A 13,443-nucleotide genomic window follows, 5' to 3' on the forward strand; every position below is an offset into this window, starting at 1 on the left:
TTGAATTTCTTTGAAATTTCTATGTATTTTGGTGTCAAATTTGTGGTTCCAGATATTATTTTGGTGTTTTGAGTTCGTATGATATTTTTATACTTGTGTGGATGTTTGGTGTGGAGTCCGATGGCTCGGGTGAGTTTCAGATGTGTTTCGAAATGATTTGGACTTGTTTCAGGTTGCTGGTGTGTTGGTGCTGCAGTTGTCGCAATTGCGAGCACCAGCATCACAATTGTGAAGAAGGCTGTGGGTGTAGGTATCGCAAATGCGATTCCATGATCGAAATTAAGAAGGTTGGACTTTGGATATGCGAGTCGCAATTGCGACAATTCGGCCGTTTTTGCGAAGGGGCTTGAGTTCGCAAATGCGAAGTCTATGCCGCATTTGCGACATCCCCTATGTTCAATAGGCGCCACATTTGCGATAGGTCTTCTGCATTTAAGAGGGTTCACAATTCCTGGTCGTATTTGTGATATTCGCAGCTGAACAAAAGTTTGGAATTTCGAGACATAGTCTCATTTTATCACACTAAGGAGCCCTAGACTCGGTGAGAGGCGATTGTAGGAGGAGCATTTCATACCAAGTTATTAGGTAAGTGATTTTGATCCACTTTTGATGATATAACATGATTATTTATGAGATTTAACATCTAAATCATGAGATTTGAAGAGAAATTTTGGAGATTTTTTACTATGTTTTAAAAAATAAAATTTGAGATTTGAAAGCCGAATTGGACGCAGATTTGAAAACCAAATACATAAATGGACTTGTGGGGTTATGGGTAGTTGAGATCTTCCCTTCGGCTCGAATTTTGATCGGGCAAGCCCTGGCTTGACTTTTATTGACTTTTTCAGAATTGTGTAAAGATCTTAACTTTATTAATTGAAATTAGTTTCTCTTGCATTGTTTGATATTATTAAGTCATTTTTGGCTAGATTTGAGCGGATCGGAGGTGAACTTAGAGGGAAAAGCATTTTTAGAGTATTGAATTGATCTAATTGAGGTAAGTATCTTGCCTAGCTTTGTGAGGGGGAACTAACCCTTAATATTTGGTCTATTTGTACTACTAGTACTATGTGAAAAGATGTATACATGAGGTGACGAGTGTGTACGCAGGCTTATGTGTGGTAATTGATTGATTAGAATCTTAGGCTATTATATGCCTTAAATTGAATTTGTTGTCATATGAATCATACTTCATTGTTGATTTACTTCCTGTACTCATGTGTTATTGTTGTTGTTGTAATTCTTGTATACATTGGTGTTGAGCCGTGAGCGATGTATTGTTGTGGCATTGGTATTATTATTTGAACAATGTTGTGGCATATGGGCACGTGGTGTGTGATTGATGGTTGTGTTTTGATTGAGATGCACATGCGGCGACATAAGGGTGGTGTGTATATTGATGCACATGCGGCGAGATAAGGAGGTTTATGCGCATGTTTCTAGTAAGAAAAAATACTTCATTATGATGTACACGCGGCGAGATAAGGGGGCTTATGCGCGTGAAGCTATTTTGGGGAAAATATTTTAAAATATGAAGCTCACGTGGCTTCATAAGGGTGTATTGTGATTTCTGATTTTGAGGTGAGGTACCTCGAGGTGATTCTTGTTGTTATTCTTGTGTTGGAATAACTTGACGATTTGAACATATCGTTGTTTCCTTAACCGATTTCCCTTTGTTATTACTTGTTTTAGTTAATTTGTCGTTTTATCACATGCTTACTCTTTGTTGCCATTTATTGATTATGCTTTCTGTTGTTAGTTCTATATCGATACTCTGCACAAGTTATATGTCTAGTGAGTGTCTTGACTTGAATCTTGTCACTACTCCACCGAAGTTAATCTTGATACTTATAGAGTACCATTTAGGGTGTACTCATAATACGCTTCTCCATACTTTTTTGCAGATCCGGATACCTTAGAGCGTGCAGATCATTAGGGAGCTGATATCTGAGTTGTTGTGGAGACTCCAAGGTATACGTGATATTCGCTCGAAGGCGGGGTCCCCTTCTATTGTTCTTTTATTATTCTTTACTTTATTTCCAAACAGTGTTGTATTTAGAGGTTTCTAGTGTACTCTAAGTAGAACTTATGACTCCGTACTACTGGTTTTGGAATGTATTACTATTGTATTCTACTATTAAGTCTGTTATGACATTTTTCAGCTTTATTTTAATAGTTTAAGTTGTTTAATTCTGTTGATCTCGTCATGTGTTAGGCTTACCTAGTCATAGAGACTAGGTGACATCATGATTATTAAGGTGAAATTTTGGGTCGTGACTTATTTTTTCCACACTAATTGATGTCCGGATAGAATTACATGTTTTATAACATTAATTGCCTTTCATTTTACTATAATATTGATGGTATGGTGACGTTTTGAGCTTTAAGTGTATTGTTTATGCATGCAGGAGCACTTGGAAGTCAAATAGAGGAAGTTGCACGATTATTATACCAAAAAAAAGAGGTTGAGTGCGGGAGAAGGCTAGGCACAAAGTGCCACTACAGACAGTTGATTCAGCCGCGAGACCAAGCACGAGGCGTCGTGGACGATGGCTAAACCTTACAGGCGTGCGAGGTTGCGGGACGTGTCTGATGTTGTCTTCTTTTAGTTTTACTTAGACTTGGTTGTTTTTGTCTAGGGATCTTCTTAACCATATAAATAATCCCTAACGTCATTTTTGAGAGGAGAGAGACTTGTTTGGAGGTGCAAGGCTGCTGGAGCACTTTGGGAGCACAAGATCACATAATTCTTTTTTTTTCTTCCATAGTGATATGATTGTTATCATAACTATGAGTAGCTAATTTCATTATCTAGGGTTTTGATGGAATCTTTTTAAAGATGAATTTTTATTATGTTTTAAAATAGTCGAGCCTTTGAATATTTTTGCTTGTTCAACTATGTGCTTATTTCAGATGGTTGAAGAATCCTCAATTAACTGTGCCTGTTTATTATATGTTGATCGAGAGAGAATACTTATTTAGGTATTTAGTGAAAAATGTCACTCTTTAGGTATATGAAAGATTAATATTGCAGGTTTAAAATCGGGATTAGAAATAATGAAGCTTTGGCATGGTCGTAGTGAGTTATGAGAAATTATCAACTAGAGTAGTTTGAGGGAATACATCTATTATATTATTCAGATTGCTTGAAAGAGAATCTTGATAAATAAAGTGTTCATGATCAGTAGAGAATAAATCAACGAGAAAATAGGTAACGTAGCGAGAATAATTTCAACAATTGAAGAAATCATAACTCTTGGCCTCCTTAATCTGTCTACTACTCTTGTGTAATTATTTGATAATTTGACTGCACTTTTATTATTTGCAATTAGTTAAGTCAAATTATCAATAAACCTAATACCCAGCCCAATTCCTGATTAAATTACCCAACTCAGGCCCTAAATACACCTACCCGACCCAAGACCCCATCAGATCATGACCGTTGATCTAAAAGGTCAACTGCCCTCATCAAAACTTGCCTTTTTAATTCCAAACGACACCCCAAACCTAATCATTTCAATCCACCCCGCCGCCCTAAGGTCTTCTCTGCTCTCAAAACACTCTCAACCTATTCCTAATCTTCCAACACTGACTTCCCATCTCCGTCCATCTCCAGTGACCTCTCATCGTCTCTTACACCTCTAATGGCTTTTCTCATGCCATTCTCGCCTTCTCTAAGGTCCTCAAGGGCCTAGGGTCACACCAACTTGCACCTAGGGTTCATCTCCTGCCTGTTCCTGGATATTCCAGTGTGATTTCAAGCAGAATCATTCTATATTTGCTATGATCCTTGGGATTCTAGACAGGTTTCTTCATCTCTATATGGGTTTCTTTCGAAACCCTAATTTCTTTTCTACACCTCCTAGATCTATACAGATCTAGGCTGATTTGAGTTTATTTCTTGAATATTTTACTCTATCCTTGAGATTCTCTACAAGAATCGAGTGATTTCAAGTGTTTTTCATCTTCTTCTAAAACCAGGGTTTTCAGAACTTCTTTCTAAAACCTTGTCTAACTGATTCTTTGTGTTTAAACTTCTATTTCTTACATATTTTGACTAATTCTATGAGTCTACTACATCTTAACTCGTTTATTCTGAAAGCCCTAATTTTTAGGGCTCCTTCGTTTGGTGCTATGTATTAGCATGACTGACCGGTCCTCGTTTTTGAGTTTCTGTGATTTCTTGGGACTATCTTGCCTTGATATATTTCTACTGAGTTTCTTAGCCAAAATTTACACTGATTCTATGTGCTTGTATTCATCTTGACTGTTCAAGACTTGCCTCTTTCTCATTGAATCAGTTATGTTTAACTTTCATGTTTGCTAGAGTTGTATGTCGACTCTTGACTACCCATGTCTTACTTTATTTATATGCTAAACGCTAACTCTTTTCATGACTTTTTCTTTGATTGATTATGAATTCCCAGTGTCTTGGTTTGATTTGAAAACTTTCCTTTAAACCTTGGATTCTTACCTTCCTACTCAATGTGATTGATTTGCTTGCCTAAACTAACTTTCCTTACCTTGTCTGCATGGTTACTTGATTCTTATCGATTATCTCCTTAATGGGAATTTTCTGAACCTAGCCCTAATTGTTTACTCTATACCTACTATGTTTGAATTATTTCCTTGTCTTTTATGCTCCAGTTATACATTAATTTCTTTCCTTATTTGCTACCTGTCCTTACCGTTTGAACTGATTCCCTTAATTATGGGAGTACTTGTACTGATTTTGCTCTAATTAGTTTTGAGTTCCATAATTACTATACAATTGTGATTCTTACCTTATTTTACCTAGTTTCGATAGTATATATATGCTCTCTCATTAACAGTCGACACACACGAACACATTAGATCAAAACTATCTCACACTCAAAACTTTTATGCTCTCTCTCTCTTTGGTTACTTGTTATTATTCTGAGTTAGCTGGCTGCAAGCCAAGGCTAACTATTGTGCTCTCCTATTCCACACTTTGTGTTTACTATCTCTCTACTGGTATGTTCTGATTTCAATTCAAGTCCCAAAACCAATATGTTTCTTTTACTGCTTCATTTTATCATGATTCTAATTTGTTTCTATCTATGGTTCTGTTGTTCAACATGTAATTGACATGTTTACATTACTGCTTCATCTAGCATGCTAGTCTAACCCTCGTAGGGCCTTTCAGAACATGTTCTACCTCCCCCATAGTAGTCTATCTCAACATGATTATACCTTGTTTTGAATGCTTGTCTACTTGTTATCCAGTTTTGATATGCAAACTGATATGTCACTTTAAATGGCTGATTCTATGATTGTTTCTGGAATTCCTACTGTGTTGGTACCAATAGCTATCCCCTAATCCCTTAAACCCCCACAAGAACTGCTATGTTCTTGTATACTATGTGCTCTATGTGTCCCCAATTCACATTCCCTTGTGTGAAGGACTGTTATTTGAGTGTTGCTGAACTTGTTTGAATGACCTGCTATTTGTTTAATTACACAACTATTTTCAAAAGTTGTTTTACGAAACAACTCTCTTGTTTACAAAATTATTTCAACTAAGTCTCTTTTTACGCTACTTTCCTGCTAAAACCTTTTCATAATTATGTCAAGTACTCTCACTCCACTCTTAGATCCTTAAGTTCTGTCCCTCCAGTGTATGACTGTTTTGGGATCCCTATGAGATCCCTCTGAACTCTGATACACTAAAGCTGGCTCTTCTATACTGCACTTACTCAGTTCTGGTTATAAAGTCTAGGTGCGAGCACTACCCGGGATCCTTGAGATCCTTAGGGAACTCTGACACACCTAGTCAATGATATTGTCTATGGAATTTGGCATTTGAGGCTATTGGAGGCTTGGGAAAATTATTTGGGCCTATTTTCAGGCTCCCTATAATGTAACTTCTTGTTTTCTTTTCTACTTATGTAATTTATGAAATATTGGTTTGTAATAATTTGTTGTAAACGAATATTGGGGATGGATAGTGAAAATGGGAGGGTAGTTATGCATGTTATAAACGTAAAAGGGGTAGAAACCATGCTTTAGGTTTACATTTCCTATATGCGCAATAGAATCCATGTTTAGGACCAACATGTACAAAGCATATCATGTATTAGAGACCATGCTCTTAGATTTCATGTATACTGTTTAAACATCTCATTTCGACATTCTTGCTATCATCCAGAGATCCTGTTCTAGGATAAAGGGCATTAAAATAAGAACTACTACTCCTGCACACTTGACAGCATGCTCTACAATGCTGTAACCTTTATGCATTTAGAAATCCTGCTCTTAGAAAATTCTGCAATTATGTTGTGCATTCGAAAATTCTGCTTTAGGAATCTTTCATATCAATCACTCTATACCTTATGTTTGCATATTAGATACCATGTTTAGGTCCTCGTTCACCCTCACTCAGCTATGCCTAGTTAAACTACTGATGCATGAAAAGGAATATAAACAGTATCATCCTGCTTTAAACAAATTAGTAATAACCCCGTATCTTTGTAACACCTAGAACAACATGCTCTTAGGCCAAACGACTTCTGAACTTCTAATGGTTCTGGTAATAACTATGCACTACCCTACGCCTAGGCAAGCCTTAGGTAATCAACTTTTATAAAAACTGAAAACGGCTCCTCTGTGTTTACTGCTTAATGACTGACAGGCTTAAAATCAGTAGGCAAACTGATTAGGGTCCCTACTTTGAGCTCATAAAATAAAACTGCCTATCCTCTATGTTTGATATCCACTTAGACATCATGCCTTAGGATCTTGTTTAATAATATTGCCCTTATTTGTGTTTGAGTCGTTTTGCTTATGTGCATTATTTACGGAGGTAAACCTGAGCCTCTAATTGCTTCTTTTCTGCCTTATGTGCTAAAGTCCTATTTGTTCTTGTATGTCGCCTAATATTTTCTCCTTATAAACCTTAGGGGTTGTCTAGAACTACCTAGATTTAGAGGTCCTAAAATACCTCCAGGGCCACGAGGAAGGGATGGGTAGTGCACGCATAGGACATTGTCAAGGTTACTTGAATGTTTTAGGCTATGACCAAGGGGTGGGACTTGGGTAGAATAAGATATGATGACTACGCGCTAATGTCACGTGTAGCCCCTCATTGAGGACTGTTTACCGAACATTGCGTGGGGTGATCCTGTAGGCTAACCAACCTAGGACCCCTCCTTTCCCAAATTCCTTTTGATTAAAACTTTTATTTTATGTACACAACTTGTTCAAATCTTTTGTCTTATTATCTGAGTCATACAATGTCCAACATGCTGTATTTGTAATTATTTGTTTCAACTACTTATTTGTTAAAGGACTAATTCACAAGTATAAGTTCGGCCGGGACCCACAGTTGTAGACCGAGAGGGTTCCTAACACCTTCACCTCAAGGTTATTTCAAGCTGTTACCCTAAATCTCTAGTAATGCAAACCAATCCAAGAGTTAATCACTCAAGGTGCCCTAACGCACCATAATTCGTTAGGTGACGACTCTTAAAAATACCAATTTCCAAAAGGAAATGAGTTACTACCCCCATGAATGTCGGAACCCGTACTCTTCGTGGAGGGAAAAAAGGGGGCGCGACAATTCCACCATGTTCTAGAACTGCATTTCACCTCACATAGTGCCAGTTCAATCGTGGTTAGTGTGCCCTCACGCCCTATTCTGTGGGAGGCTCATACCGCCCCTCGCACATACCCGACCCTAGGTAAGTTTTAGACCTTGTTCTTTCTACACCAACCCAACCCGTTCGATGATACTATAGCTACTACTACAACTGCAAGAACAATTACTGGAAGTAGAAGACTCCCTACCTATACCTAGCGGAGTTGGCACTAAACTAATAAGGAGAGCAGAAAGCAGCTAGCCGCCATCAGGAGATCCACGACTTTAAGATTAAGATCCGCTTATTCTTTGAGATGATAAAGCTCCCTACTAGACAAAAATTGCCGAATCAACACTAGGCAGTATAGGGGCTTCGCTGACAGAGTGCTATACATTGTCTAGCCTTCGTCAACTTTCAACAGTCTTTTGCTTACGCTGCTAAAGAAGCCTTCAAACCAATCAAGAGTGAGGCGGACTAGCGACCGGCTGGCAACCAATAAAGAATCAGGGTGACCGGCAAGCGACATGAGCGAAGGAAAAGCCTCGTCTAGCAACAAAGAGACGAATGACCGCAAGCTAGCAACAACGAAAGAATGAGCGACAACAGCTCGAAAGGCTTTAAGCATCTTGCATCTTGTAAGAGCCTACCTCTACCCGAAAGCAAGACCAGGGGCTAGGTAGAGAAAACCTAGTGGCGCGAGATAACTCTCTCCTTTGAACTCGACTATTTATCCTGAAAAACTCTACTTTACAAACTTGCCTGCCTCCGCTCAACCTTTCTGCCATAACTTATCGACGTCAGCCCCCTTCCTACTCCAGCTAATGGAAAAATGCCTTTGAATGGTCGTAATCGTCGACAACCCAACCGACGTCCACCATAGGCTCGGCGAGCTGTCCTCCTAGATTTCCCGAAGGTAATGCCAGGGCCTTTTCAGTACTGACGACTCTTGATGCCAAGAAGGAGACCAACTAGACGTGTTCCACTGCTTGAGAAAGTATGTGAGAGGATAAATGTTGAGCAGAAGTGGGGTTAAAGCAGCCAACAACTCATCCCCCTTTACTTAGTAGGGCTTGAAAGGCTAGATAGTTTGTATTCCTTTCCTGTGGTTTTGTTGGTTGGTTAATTGGTCACATTTTATTCATGAAATGGCTTGGATTGGTATTAGTCTGGATACGGCAAAATCATTCTATTAGATCGAATAAGTACATTCGATCTAATAAGTACCTTGTGTTAGAATTGAGAAATTCTATGGCTCAGATCTTTAGTTTTTTTAGCATCTTTTAAATCGTAAATAAAATGAACCGAAAATTTTTAGCATTCGGAATGCATTCCTTGCTTGGTTCTCCCGTGAGGGAAGGTCTAGTATACAATTTTATTCTTTTTGATCGAAGCTCTATCTCTCATTCAACCCTTCGCAAGCTTCCTTCAAAAGGGGAGTCCATAGGCGCGAATACTCGGATTGGACTTGGAATCCCCCGCGGAGTTGAACACTGACTTCGGCCAGGAGATTGATAGAGACCATCCTTTGATTGAGAGAGCCAGAGCCCTTCAGTGGTACAAGGATATAAAATTCCCAAAGTGCTTCTCCGATTGCTCAAGACATCTCTTTTCAACCGAGGAACAAAACAAGATCATTTCGTTACTCGAGAACTCAAAGGGGGGAAAGAATTCTTCAACATAGTCACAAGAAGGTGGTCTACGGGGAATCAGTCTTAAGAAACTTCTTTATTCAAAACAAAACAAAAATACATGAAATGACCCCATTCTGCAGCAGAGTATGAACACACGATAGCTCACGTTTGATTCCTATCTTCAGGAGCATGAAATCAAAGACCCTTGACACTTGCCTAACGGAGTCAGCCCAACATGGACAATGATAGGCAGACCAATGTCCATTATTTATAGTTCTTGCATTAACCGGTCTTTAATTAGGTGTAGCTATATCACAAGCTCTTCCTTACCTCGGGTAGGTTGAAAAAGCTGCTAAGAAGAAAAGTTTTCTTTTATCTTGCGACCTTCCACGCCAAGGAGGGTCTCTCACCGGTACTTACTATAAGGGGTGGGGCAACCGGTTAAAACCAAATATCCAACAGCTGCTTTCCTTAATGGCTACCCGCTTTCGAGTGAACTGAACTCTTGGGCTGACTGAAAGGGAAAGGGGAAACTGTACAAGGTATTTTTCACTCGTTTACGGGACCAGTGTCAAAGGAAAGGATTGTTTATCCGCCTATGATAGTGAGCCTCGAACCTTACTATATTATATTATAATTTTATTCGACTACTTCAGATACTAATGCGGGACTAATTTGCAATTTCGATCTAAACCCGCAAACCCATATCTTTATATACGAAATTACTTCGTCCTTTTTTTTAGCCTTTTTTCGTTTGTGCATCTTTTTTTCTCCCATGCTTACCGTTGGTTAACAACCAACCAAAGTGCTCTATACTTCTTCACTACTCGTACAGGTTTGACAGAGCTTTGACCCTTTTTCTTTTATTTTTAAACCAAAACCGACCCCATATCTTTTATTTCACTCGACTGAACCCCCACCCCCCCCCCCCCCTGATTTTCCCTTCATCTCTTAAAACAAACTTAAGCCTCTTCTATCTTCTAAACTCACTTCCACCCTCAACAAATTAACGTAGTCACACACGCGCACACCCCTCTTCTCTCAACAAATTCCCCTTATAAGCACGGTAAGTTTATTCTCTCTTAGTATTTCTTTTTCTCTCTTGTTTTATGATATTAAAAATATAGCATATACTTGTTAGCTTGTTATGGCTCTACAATGGTGGAACATGGTGAAATTGATCCCAAGCCTTTTCCCCCCTACTTGTTCTGATTATTGATAAGGGGGGTGTTTCACGCTCAATTCCCAAGCCAATTTGGGAGGGTGAGGTATTTCCTCACTCACAAAAATACTCACAGACAAATTTTTCATGCTAAGTGTTTGATGAATTGCCTCAAAGGAAATTCATGTTCCCATTGGAGCCCGAATCTCCAAGATTGATATAATTCTATTTTGAGAAAATGCTTAGCATAAGAATTAAGTGTAGGGTGGATCAATGAAGTCGGGTAAGTGTTGAAAGCGTTACATATAATTCGTGGTTCCTAGTGTCGCCCTAGTTTTTTAATGCTAATGCGCTAAATTTAAACAAATAAAACCTGAGTAACTTGTGATTATCTAGTTAGCATATGTTCTTTAAAGTGTGGGGCCATTCTGACACGTTTATGCTCTCTTTCTTGGATCGCTAAACTGATTCAGGTACTTTGAAAAATGGTTCGCCAAAATCCAGTGCAGCTAAGGCTAAGTATTTGGATCAAACCAAAGCTCTGCCTTAGGCTAAGACCTCCACTTCAACACCACCACCTAAAAAGAGGAATCACACTGAGGCTGTATCTAGTGGCAAGGTAAAAGGGAAGTAGTCGGCCTCCACATCAGCTCCAGCTCAGTCGCAAGAAAAGAAGTAATATCTCTTTGATACCAAGCATGTTCGACCCTACAGGAAGGCATGATACAAGAAGTTTCGCGCAGCCAAGTACACCCCTAATACGGCTATTGGTGAGAATACTTTGTGCGAAGTATAACAACATATGGGAAGTCGTGCATAATATGGAGTGGGGCTTTGTGTTCAAAAATTTGAGAGAGGAAAATGTGAGCATTATTAGAGAATTCTACACTTCTTGGCATGTTGGTGACCCAGAGAATTTGGTATCCATTCGCAGGAGGTTGATTATATTTTCACTTGGTGCATTGTGCAAATTTCTAAACAATCATGATTTCCCTAGCGTGATATTGTATGAGTTCATTGGACACCCTATTTATCAAGATATTAGATGCACTTTAAGTGTTATCAATTCAAATGTTGCGTGGATGCATAAGAAAAAAGGGAGAACGCATGGTACTATGCCAAATGTGAAGTTTTTTGAAGGCCGTGAAAGGTGTGCTTGAAGTTGGTGAATACAATAATTTTACCGTGTGATCATGATACATATATTTTGAGGGAGCGTGTGTGCCTTGTCTATTTCTTGATGATTGGGCAGCCCGTGAATGTGGGCTATTTGATGCGCGAGCAGATGGAGTAGACAAGAGCTGGCAAGCTCTCTAGGATGTTCTTTGGCAATGTACTGACCCAGTACTTAGGACTTCAAAAAGTGTCTTGAGGATCTGGATTGTGACGTCATTATTCTGGCAAAACCGCGAGCTACTGACATCACTAGTATACATGGGCAAATGAGGGCGTAGCTGATACTTTGACTTCTATTGAGCATCATGCTCGGAATGAAGCTTTATGACTTAGTTTCATGAGCAATTTCTGCCCAACATTCATGCACAACAGTTGGTTAGCATTGGGTTTGGCTGAGGAGTGCCTCCAGAGAAGGAAATAAACACTCTCGAGTCATCTGTTCATGAGGACGCTGCTAAGGAGGAGGCGGATGATGCCACGAATGATGAGGATGCTATTGATGATGGATTTGAGTTGGCTGAGAAGCCGGATAGAGCGTTCTTCATGGACGGCTCTGAGTGGCAGGGATTTCCTTTTTACACCCTTACTAGTTTTATTTTTATTGTGCATTGAGAATACTACACTCTTTAAATGTGAGGTAGGAAAGTTCTCTCGGGTAGATAGTTAGTAGTAATATTATTAGCTTATTAATTTTTGGCATTTGCTTAGTAGTATCATTGGTTTACTAGCTTAGTAGTAGTAGTTTGTCGCAGTATAATGAATTTTGGAAATAAATTCAACTAAAAAAAATTCTCGACAATGGATCTCTTTGACAATCTTCTTTAGAGCTTAAAGTAGAATCAAAAACAAAAAAAAAAACTTGGAAAATGAATGAATATAAAGAGTACAAATTTTCGTACGCTTAATTCTTAAATGGCAAAAAGATAACCTTCTTTGTGTCACGACCCAAAATCCACTGAGGGTCGTGATGGTGTCGGACACCGCTGTCAGGCAAGCCAACCAAGCTACTTAATTAAATTCTCGTTTTAATAATTTTGAAAACTATAATTTTCCTTCAATTTTACCAGTAAAAGATAATCGCTTTAAGTCAAATATAATTGTTAAGAAGTTAATACAAGATACCCCATGATTCTCCCAGAACCCGATGTCACAAGAGCATGAGCATCTACCAGTGAATGAAATAAAATACAGTGACTATCCAGAATACAAGAGGACAGAAATGAAAATACAATACAATACTCTGAAGGAGACTCTGTTGGTTGCGGGTCGTCTCGATAAATGCAACTCACCTAATTTTCCGTATCAACCTTGCCGCTATGCCACTAAGCCACTAGCCACATATGAACCTGTGCAACAAAAATGCATTGCAAGTGTAGTATGAGTACGAAAACAACGTGTACCCAATGAGTATCTCCTCTAATCTCGAAAAAGTAGAGACGAGAGGTCAATTTCGACACTTACTAGTGGTACAATAGTAATATTATTAATGCAATGAATCACGGATTTATTAAGAACAATAGTAAAACAAATAAGTCACGAATCAGGTAAAAGCCCCTTTTATCAAAAGTCTTCGGATTCATAATCCATTAATTAACAATTATCTCAAGTCGGGGAGAGCAAATATCAATATCAATAAATCTCAAGGCAAGCAATACAAGCATGCACAAATCATGCCGAGGACGTACGACCCGATCCAACAATATTTAAACTATGCACTGTCAGAGGGTCGAATGACGCGAACCATAGATGCATCTATTTAATCTGCCGAGGCGTTCGGCCCGCTCCGAAATTAAGCACACACAGACAGTCAATCAAGAAGTCAATAGGGAACAATTATCCAAAGGAATGCCAATTCTCTTTTAAAGATTTTTGAAAA

At 38.8% G+C, this 13,443-nt stretch overlaps 1 long non-coding RNA gene across 1 annotated transcript; it reads left to right on the forward strand.

The window, feature by feature from the left end:
• Nucleotides 1–10,160: 10,160 nt before the first annotated feature.
• On the forward strand, nt 10,161–12,266 carry LOC107816324 (uncharacterized). The gene is made up of 2 exons (XR_001654913.2): nt 10,161–10,295; nt 10,865–12,266. It is a non-coding gene; the product is annotated as an uncharacterized LOC107816324 (long non-coding RNA).
• Nucleotides 12,267–13,443: the final 1,177 nt, after the last annotated feature.

This window comes from Nicotiana tabacum, chromosome 3, assembly GCF_000715075.1.
Source record: "Nicotiana tabacum cultivar K326 chromosome 3, ASM71507v2, whole genome shotgun sequence".
Classification (NCBI taxonomy): Eukaryota; Viridiplantae; Streptophyta; class Magnoliopsida; order Solanales; family Solanaceae; genus Nicotiana; species Nicotiana tabacum.